We start from the raw sequence: 11,157 nt of genomic DNA, 5'->3' as shown, positions 1-11,157 counted from the left end.
TTCCTCCTCATCTCTGTTCAAAAGGGATGTCCTTCTGTTCTGAGGTTCTGTTCTAATAGACACATCCTCTCAATGTCCAGTCTATCTAGGCCTTTCAATATTCTGCAGTTTTCGATGAGATTCCCTCTCATCCTTCTAAACTTAGGTGAATGCAGGTCCAGATCCAACAAATGCTCCTCGTGCATTTAGCCTTTTGTTCCAAGATTTGGGGTCATCCTTGTTAACATCCTCTGGACACTCCAATTCCAGCACATCCTTTCTCAGATTAGGGGTCCTAAACTCTTCACAATACTCCAAGTGTGGTTTGACCAATACCTTATAAAGTCTCTGCAATATATCCTTGCTTTTATCTTCAATTCCTCTCAAAATGAATGCTAACACTCCCCTTGCCTTCCTTACTACTGACTCAACCTTCAAGTTAATCTTTTAGGAATCCTGCACTAGGACTCACAAGTCCCTTTGGATCTCCAATTTCAGAATTTGCTCCGCCCTCCCTTACTCATTCTAAAGTGCATGACCATACAGTTCCCTAGTTCCCTACACTATATTGGATCTGCCACTTTGCCCATTCTCCTAATCTGTCCAGGTCAATCTGCAGACTTCCTGCTTCCTCAACACTACCTCTCCCTTCACCTATCTTCGTATCATCCACAAACTTGGGCACATAACCATGAATTTCATCAATTGTGTACCAAGTCCAAATTGTGTACAAAGTTCACAAATCAAAAAAACAGGGATGCAGAATAAAATCAGACTCACAGAATTTGTATAAAAGGAAGTAAATGGTTAAACACAACCTTGTTTTCTCCAACTCACATTTCTTGACGCAAGCAGGTGACATGGCTTCACGATAAAGAATATTATATTTATAGACTGTTTTCTAGGAATGCAAACCCCAAACCCCTCATAATGCTGAATTTGCCTGTACAATCACATTCCTAGATACAGAAAAGACAACTCGTTCCCAGCTTAAAGATTCATTACAATAATGTTATTCACTGCAAAACAAGTGCAGGCATTCAGGGTTAAAATGAATAGTGTGCTCAATAGGAATGAGCCACAGCTAAAGGCCTTTCTATAAATGTAACACATAATGGAATATTGTTAACTCAGATATGTCAAAGTGATGACTCTTGTTATTAAAGTGGAATTACTTATTTCCCTATCCACAAGAAAAAGTGTAATTAAATAAAGAAGACAAGGTGAGGAATAAAGCTATTGTTGCCAATAAAGCTGCTGAGTTAATTACTACAAAAATTAAACTAGGCAGAATAAGTCTGTTGTGAGTTTAAACCAAATGCAATTTAGAATAAATTTAATTCTATTATCTTACATGTGCAGTTCCCAGACGTATGAACTTTGCTTTCATAAGAGAAGTTGCTTTCATATCTTACAGGTAATGGAATGATCAGTAAGATTCAGCAAGGCATGGTTGCTTTTGCATGCTTTTTGAAGTATAAACTGGGAATCTATTGAGTCTCTGCACCAGGCGGTTGCATGTGTGACTCCTGGCATTTTGGAACCCTAACCCTAACCCTAATCCTAGCCCTAACTCTATCCTAACCTGAATCCTAACCCTAACCTTACTTCCCAACCTTCTTTGCTACCTGGATTAATTAAATTCCATCCTTCTCAGTTCTGATTGAAGGTCTCAAACCTGAAATATTAATACATTTGCAACAATAGCCTGATGAAGGGCCTGTGACCAAAACGTCGACTGTTCATTTCCCTTCATAGATGCTGCCTGACCTACTGAGTTCCTCCAGCATTTTGTGGGTGTTGCTCAAGATTTCCAGCATCTGCTGAATCCCTTGTGTTTTTATTGATTACTTAGAGATGCAGTATGAAATAGGCCTGTCCAACCCTTCAAGCTGTGCCACCAGCAGCCCACTGATTTAACCCGAGATTAATCACAGAACAATTTACGATGACTAATTAACCTACTAACCGGTACGTCTTCGGACTGTGGGAGGAAACCAGAGCACCCGGAGGAAACTCACAGATTTGTGGGAGGATGTACAAACTCCTTACAGACAGTGTCAGAATTGAACTCCGAACGTTGACACCCTGTAATAGCGTCGCGCTAACCGCTCGCCACCGTGTCTCTGAATGAACTTTGTCCATCTCCAAGATTGTCAAAGTTCAGTCTCAGGTTAGACTACATTCAGATTCAGGATACCTCCATCCTGTGTTAATCCTTTGTCCTGCCTTTATTCCAGCTGGATCATCACACCACAGGCTGGGTGGAAAGATTTCAAATGTGCCTCCTGTCAAGAATTAGCCACAGATGCAGTCGTGGCCGATGATGTGGCTGCCAGAAACATGATCCAGCTGACAGATGGGTAATGAAGGTAATACGAAAAGTAGTTGTCTGTGCCCACTGGTAGCGCAATCACTTGCGTGTTTTCCTAAGGTGTCATTCCCTTAATGGAGAATGCCTGTGTGTGACTTTATTTAACTTGGGAAGTTAGATGCACGGGAAGCCACCACACCATCTTTAACCGATGAGGATCAGGGCGCAGTGGCATGGCATGCAAGACGACTGGGGACCCTTCACTTCTGCAGCCTTCCTCCACCTCCCCTGCCGTTGCGATGTGTCATTTTCTGCCAGCTCCACCGCAGAGGTCTCAGTTGGATTGCTCTCCGTCTGGAAACTGCCCTTTGACCTTACCGCCATGGATGATCCTCCCAGAAGCTAAGCCCCAGACAGCATCGCTCTCGGAATCTCAGGACCTCTCAAGCCTCAGGACAAGGTGAAGATCTTCAGAGAAGAAAGAGTCCGTACCCACGAATGAACAGTGATCATGGCAGTATATTGGTTTATCTGTTCCTATCATGTCTACAATTAAATGCACCAATCTATTGCTAAATATTTAATCAATGGCTCAATTCATCAATCGAAAATGAAACCTGGGGCAGAAGAAAGGGCTCTTTAAATGTTGATTGGTTGAAGGATAAAAAAGAATTCTTAATGAACAAGGAGAACTGTAGAGATGCCAGTGTACAGCAAAAGTTTCATGGTTCCTTCTTCTTTCGGCATCTGTTAGTCTTGCGAGACCATGGATCTGCACCTGGAAAGTCTTCACTTTCCAGGGCGCAGGCCTGGGCAAAGTTGTATGGAAGACCAGCAGCTGCCCATGCTGCAAGTCTCCCCTCTCCACGACACCAATGTTGTCCAAGGGAAGGGCATTAGGACCGATACAGCTTGGAACCAGTGTCGCCGCAGAGCACTGTGCGATTAAGTGCTCAAGGACACAACATGTTGCCTCGGCTGGGGCTCGAACTCATGACCTTCAGATCGCTAGTCAAATGCCTTAACCACTTGGCCACGTGCCCACTTCATGGCTCCTAGGTGTTCACTTAACATTGATACAGACATTATGTGGGAGTCAAATTCACCATATAAAATGTCCTTTCAGCAGGAGATGGTTCAATGAGCCTGTGGGCCAATTTCTTTTTGTGTTTCTTATGATGGAGAGGCCTGCAAACACACAGATATATGAGTGGAGGAACATGCTAAACATGTGAAGCATATGGATCTCAATGAACCAGTTGAAACATTCAAACAATCAAAACCTGCAACATCTTTTGCTGGCCTTAATTAACCAATGAGTTTATACATTCACCCACATTCCAAAGACATATTGGTTAGGGTTGGTGAATTGTGGCCATGCTATGTTGATGCTGGAAGAACGGAAGCACTTGCGGACTGCCCCCAGCTCACGTTAGACTGGGGTGGCTGTTGGCACGAAACAATGCTTTCACTGTGTTTTGCCATTCGATGAATATATGGCAAATAAAGCTAATCTGTCTTTCTTTCTCTGTCACATCACATCTTCATAACCAATGTGAAAAATAACTGATTGAAATTACATTCAAATAACTCCTTTTAAATGTGGAGACAGAAGAATCTTCACAACTGCTTAAGAAAACAAGAAGATATCAGGAAGGATGATTGAAGAAGTGGGTGTTAAAGAAGCTTTTAAAGCCAGAAGAGAAGACCTTAAGAAAATGAATTCCAGACCGTTGGTCTCTGCAGTCAGATACATGAAATGAACGGATGCAAAATGCCTGAGAGATAAGAAGCAGCAGAGCAAACATTCTGGGGGAGGGGGTGGCGTTGATGGAATGTAGCACCAGGGGAGTTTAGAGTTGGGAAGACTGAGGTCATGGACCAATCTGAATACAATAACAAGAACTTTAAGTAGCCTTGTCAAGTATTTCCTATGCATGTTGTCAATGATTCCTCCAAGAGCATCTCCCAAACCTATAATCTCCATCCCCCTAAAGGACAAAGGCAGCAGCGGCCCTTCAACACCACCAGATGCAGATCTCCCACAATATACCCAACACTAAACTGTTCCCATAACCTATAACTTACTCTCAAGGACTCTTCATTTCATGTTCTCGATATTTATTTATTATTATTTTGTTTGATTTTTTCTGTTTGTGTTTGTGCGGCTTATTGTCTTTTGCACATTGGTTGTTTGTCCTGAGTGTGGTTTTCCATTGTGTTTCCTTGTACCTCCTGAGAAAACTAAAGAAATTTGGCCTGTCCCCTAGAACCCTCACTAATTTTTATAGATGCACCGTAGAAAGCATTCTTCTAGGGTGCATCACAACCTGGTATGGAAGTTGTCCTGTCCAAGACCGGAAGAAACTGCAGAAGATCGTGAACACGGCGCAGCACATCACACAAACCAATCTTCCATCCTTGGACTCACTTTACACCGCACGCTGTCGGAGCAGTGCTGTCAGGATAATCAAGGACACGACCCACCCAGCCAACACACTTTTCGTCCCTCTTCCCTCCGGGAGAAGGCTCAGGAGCTTGAAGACTCATACGGCCAGATTTGGGAACAGCTTCTTTCCAACTGTGATAAGACTGCTGAATGGATCCTGACCCGGATCTGGGCCGTACCCTCCAAATATCCGGACCTGCCTCTCAGGTTTTTTTGCACTACCTTACTTTCCATTTTTCTATTTTCTATTTATGATTTATAATTTAAATTATTAATATTTACTCTCGATTTGTAATCCAGGAAGCGGGAAGCTGTGATGATTTGCGTTCTAGTATCAATTGTTTGGTGACAATAAAGTATAAAGTGTGAAGTATAAAGAAAATTAAGCTCAGGGTTGTATATGCTGACATACTGTATATGTACTTTGATAATAGATTTACTTTGAACCATTCTGACTTGGGAAATATATCACTGATCCTTCATGATCATTGGATGGGAGCTTCCCATCCTATGGTACTGCAGGAGTACCTTCACCAGAGGGACTGTAGTGATCAGCACCAGCACCTGCCAAGCATTGTGAGCATACGTGGCGACACTTGCCCTCAGCACGTCCTTAGGTGAGTTGGTTGTTAATTCAAACAAGACATTTCACTGTACGTTGTGATGTACATGTGATAAATACATCTGAATCTGAATGAGCTCAGGGGCAGCTGGAGATGAGAAGCAGTGAAAAATCACTGAAGATGCATCTGAATTTAGTTGGACCTGTGTGAATTGGAACAAAACTGAAGTTTGTCAGAATCAGGTTTGTTAGCCCATCCACTTCAAAGATCAGCATCTTGTGCGTTCAGAGATGCTCTCCTGCGCACTCCCGTTGTAATGTGTGATTATTTAAGTTGCTGTCACCTTCTGACAGCTTGAACCACTCTGACCATTCTCCTCTGACCTCTCACATTAACAAGGTGTTTTTCACCCACCGAGCAGTCACACCCTGAATGTTGTTTGCACCATTCTCTTTAAATTCTAAAGACTGTTGTGCATTAAATTCCCAGGAGATCAGCAGTTTCCGAGATACTTAAACCACCCCATTTGGCTGCAGCAATCATCCTACAGTCAAAGTCACTTAGATCACATTTCTTCTCCATTCTGATGTCTGGTCTGAGCAGCAACTGAACCTCTTGGCCATGTCAGCATGTTTTTGTGCATTGAGTTGCTGCCACGTGATTGACTGATTAGATTTAATGAGCAAGGGACCGGGTTTACCTAATAAAGTGGTCACTGAGTGTATGTTGCGAAATTTGTTCAGTAATGACAAAATTGGTAATGAGGAACATTTGCTTAAAGTTATTGCTGAGAATTCCAGCACATAGCTAATGTTTCCTGCCACTGATCAGAAAACATTGAGTTGAAATATCATCCTGTCCCTGATGTTAAAATTAGGTCCGAAGTCCATAAGAGAGCTGGATACTCAACAGGCTATACAAGTCAGAAGAAGTGGTGAGCTACAGCTTATCTTCTGTAGGTGAGGACAAACCAGTCAAATCCCCGTTTAGCTCCTAGCCCAATGGCTGATAATTTTGCTTTAGCATGATCGTGACTGCAGTTCAGCTAGAGATGTGTCATTAGTGAACCAGGACTTCAGAATTATAATATTAAGCCTCCTTTAAACTGACCATATATTTAATCCACAGACAAATGTGACTGCAGTAATGCTTCAAACCCTCTGGGTATTTGCTTTGACCATGGGGAAAGAAGCTCCCCACTAGTTTCCCAAATGTGTTCAATGCAATAAATTCTCGCTGTTAGTCACTGTGATGATGCTCTAGCCTATTTTTCAAAAACAGGATATTTCATACACTCAGTAGCTACTTTATTAGGTACACCTGTACACCTGCTTGTTAATGCAAATATCTAATCAGCCAATCATGTGGCAGCAACTTAATGCATAAAAGCATGCAGACATGGTCAAAAGATTCACTTGTCGTTCAGACCAAAATTCAGAATGGGGAAGAAATGTGATCTACGTGATTTTGACTGTGGAATGATTGTTGGTGCCATACGGGGTGGTTTGAGTATCTCAGAAACTGCTGATCTCCTGGGACTTTCACATGCAACAATCTCTAGAGTTTACAGAGAATGGTGTGAAAAATAAAAGAACATTCAGTGAGTGGCAGTTCTGTGGGTGAAAACACTTTGTTAATGAGAGATGTCAGAGGAAAACGGCCAAGACAGGTTCAAGCTGACAGGAAGGTGACAGTAACTCAAATAACCGCACGTTACAACAGCGGTGTACAGAAGGATGCCTCTGAAAGCACAACACATTGAACCTTGAAGTGGATGGGCTGCAGTAGCAGAAGACCAGGACATCTATTCAGCGGCAACTTTATTAGGTACAGGATGTACGTAAATTAAGTGGCCACTGCGTCTATCTTTCTACTTTATAAAATTGCACTATACGTCTTGCAGAAGATGCAGCGCTAGAGGTGCTTTAGTTAAATGGTCTACGCCATGGGTGGCCAACCTCTTACATTCCATGCGTTAATTTTTTTCACGCACGAGTTCAGATGCGATTTTTTTCATGCACGAGTTCTATATTAACATATTTTTGCAAGGATTGAATGGGCGTACAAGAGTTGTATGGCACATCTGAACTCGTGAGTGAAAGAATTGTCGCATGGAATGTAAAAGGTTGGCCACCCCTGGTCTATGCATTAATGGAATAGTAATTAAATGTATTATATTACTGCAGAGACTTCAAAAATATCTAAGATAGACTAAAAACTCGGCAAATTTGGAGGTACAATTTTTTGTGTTTCTGGTTGCAATGCAAATTATTCAAACAAATACAAAGCAAAATTATATTCTCTGGCCATCAACTTAATTACTCTGTTGCAGAATTTTCTTTATTTAAATGCCTAACAGTTAGCGTTAACTATTGTAAGAAATAATCTACATCTTAATAAGCATAAGTTACATAAAAGATCACTTGATTTGAATAAATGAGATGTGTGAGTAAGATGAATGATAGAAGCTATCAATGTATTATAAATGAGGAAGTCTCTCAATATTACTGACAGCTAGTCACTGCAGTGTCTACAGAATTTAAAGAGTTACCAAATCAAAGTAGGAATTAAGTTGCTGAATAATAAAATAAAAAAGGTGTAGGACAAAATGATGAATGATTGGACTTGATGAGTTCACATTTTTATTTGTTTGAGACATCATTAAGTTACTTATGAGAACATAAAGTAACACTTGAAGGTCTCCAAGGATCTAGAAGATGAAGTAATTTTTAGCCAGTTTACAATACTGGAGACAAGTCAGTTAACAAAGCTCATGGGAACCTGTTTGTCAAAGTGTGAAGAAAATGGTTATTTCTCAGCAAGTGCAGCCAAACATCTCAAAAGATGAGAAGCAGCCTGAATTCTTTCCACTGATGTGACAACCGGATCTCTGAGATACCAGAAAAACTTCATCTAATGCAATCAAAAATGCCCTTCTGAAAACAAATGGAAATGCTGTAACATTTGTAGAAGGCCAGCAGAGAAGAACTAACATGAAATGTCATTTCTGAGGATTGTTCAGAGCCTCTGATTACACAGCCTGTGCGCCAGGCTTCTCGCCCTGCTTGAGATAAATCAGGAGGTTGCCATAGGAATGGACTAATGCGATGTTTGTTTATGGGGAATGAAGAAGTGACAGTGTCAGTGAATGACATTTCTATTCTCAATGAAGATTTGTTCCTGTAAGTGAATTTGGCAGCTTCGTCTGTTTCCTCTCAACTGCGGTGTCGTAGCAAGAAACAAAATGCCTGCTATTTGACACATTGGATGTTTCTACATGTAAAAAGTCTTAACACAGTTTTGGAAAATGGAAAGAAAAATGTACATTTTAGGAAAAGAATATATGGATAAGCACAATATAGGATTACCTTTTTATTGTGGTGACAAGCACGTTAAATATTCCTTTGCTTGGGGAAAAGCTGAATAGTATTTATTTGCACGATGTTATTTTCTTGCCGTACTCTAGGTGCAGATTCATTGTATAATATATGAATGAGTAAAGTTCAAAATTAAATTTATTATCAAAGTATCTATATGTCACTATATGCAATCCTGACATTCATTTTCTTGTGGGCATGCTCAATAAATCTATAGAATAGTAACTATAACAGAATTTCAAAGAGGTATATTTAAAAGTATATTTAGCAGGTAACATATTCTCAGTTTTTGAGAATATTTAAGATGTTTAACCTTTTGTTGCAATGTGTTTCACAAAGTGTCTTCTGCCCTTAAGCTTGTTTTGTTCTGCGGGCTGTTACTGTTACATTAATTCTGTTCTCTGAATCGTAGCCAGAGGCTCTTCCTGGGGGCCGAAATGGTTAATAGGAGCGGGCATAATTTGAAGGGGAGCAAGCATAGTGGATTGTCAAAAGTAGGCTTTTTTTTAACACGGAGAATGGTAAGTGCGTGGAGCATGCTTCCAGGGGTGGCGGTAGAGGAAGGTACCTGGAACATAATGTATCAGCTGCTACCACCACTCCTGGCAGGGCGTTTCATGTTCTACATTAGGGACATTTAGACAGGCACATGGATGAAAGAAAAATAAAGGGCTCTGAGGAAGGGAAGAGTTCATCTTGGAGTAGGTTAAAGGGTTACCATAACAACATGGGCTGAATGGCCTGTTCTGTGACGTACTGTTCTAGGCTATAAATTATGTTCACAGAGAAATTCCCTGCCACATTCCAAAGATATATGGGTCAGCAGGTTAATTGGTCAAATGGGCAAGGGCTTGTGCCTGTTACTGCACTGTACCGCTAAATTATAAATAAATATATAAATCACAGTGAAGACATCTATTACTGATAATGATAATTATACTCTGGTAGAAGACTGGGAAACCCAATTTATAGACATGTTTGAGCATGTCCGTCTTAAATCATCTGCCTCTTAAGTAATCATTAGAAATTCTTGCTTTTTCCGTCCCCAACCTACAGACTCTGGTGTTAGAATGAAAGTTTGCATTGCTCCGCTGCCTCAGATTATTGGCTCGGCACGGGCTACTTACTGAACTAAAGTAAATCTGCTACGTGTGACACAGTACAATGCCGAGTACTGTATTAATTTACAGAGCTATCAGTTGACTGTCTTTAGACAGCGCCATCGAACAGTACAAAGCAGAAGACAGCTGCTGGGTCCATTTAGTCTGGATTTCAAAGAGAAATCCAGTTAGTTCCGTTCCCTTTCTTTTGCCATTCTTCCACAATTTTGCACTCTAAATATTTGCACAGAGCCATTTAGAAGGTCTCTATCCACTACCCTTTCAGGCATAAATAACAGCAAATGCCAGAAGTACCTGCTCAGCCAGCATGAGCAGAGAGATAACACTTCAGACTGTTGATTTTTTTTAGCAGAATCCTTTTATGCAATTGGCTTCAAATTTGAACCACATATTCAATGAAAAGCTTCTTTCCCATTAATCTCACAACATTGCCCGCTAGTTACAGAACCTTTGATCACTGGCAACTCTACCGTAAGACCATAAGACATAGGAGCAGAATTAGGCCATTCAGCCCATCAAGTCTGTTCCACCATCCCATTGTGGCTGATTTATTATCCCTCTAAGCCCTATTCTCCTGTCTTCTCCCTGTAATCTTTGACGCCCCTACTAATTAAGAATCTATCAACTTCCACTTTAAATATACCCAATGACTTGGCTTCCACAGCCATCTGTGGCAATGAATTCCACAGATTCACCAGCCTCTGGCTCAATAAATTCCTCCTCATCTCTGTTCAAAACCGACTCCTTCTATTCTGAGGCTTTGTCGGCTGGTCCTCAACTGCCCCACTATAGGAAACATCCTCTCCACAGCCACTCTATCAAGACCAGGGGTTCCGGACCCTTTTCATGCCATGGACCAATACCATTAAGCAAGGGGTCTGTGGACTCCAGTGGAACCCCTAACCTAGACCTTTCAATAACCAATAGGTTCCAAGCAGATCTCCCCTCAATCTTCTGAACTCCAGTGAGTACAGACATGGAGCCTTTAAACACTCTTCATACATTAACACTTTCATTCCCAGGATCTGTCTCATGAACCGCCACTGGATCCTTTCCAATGCCAGCACACTCTTTCCTAGAACTCCTTTTTGAATTCCTTATCTTAGATAAGGGGTCCAAACCTGCTCACAATACTAATTGCAGTCTATCCAATCCTTTACAAAGCCTCAGCATTATATCCCTGCTCTCATATTCGAGACCTCTTGAAATGAAAGCTACCATTGCATTTTCCTCCCTTACCATCGCCTCAAATTGCAAGTAAACCTTTAGGGAACCCGGCACAAGGATTCCCAAGACCGTTAGCACTTCTATTTTCTGAATTTTCTCCCTGTTTAGAAAATAGTTTATTCCTTCT

This window comes from Mobula hypostoma, chromosome 17, assembly GCF_963921235.1.
Source record: "Mobula hypostoma chromosome 17, sMobHyp1.1, whole genome shotgun sequence".
Taxonomy (NCBI): domain Eukaryota; kingdom Metazoa; phylum Chordata; class Chondrichthyes; order Myliobatiformes; family Myliobatidae; genus Mobula; species Mobula hypostoma.
This window is presented reverse-complemented; position numbering follows the sequence as displayed.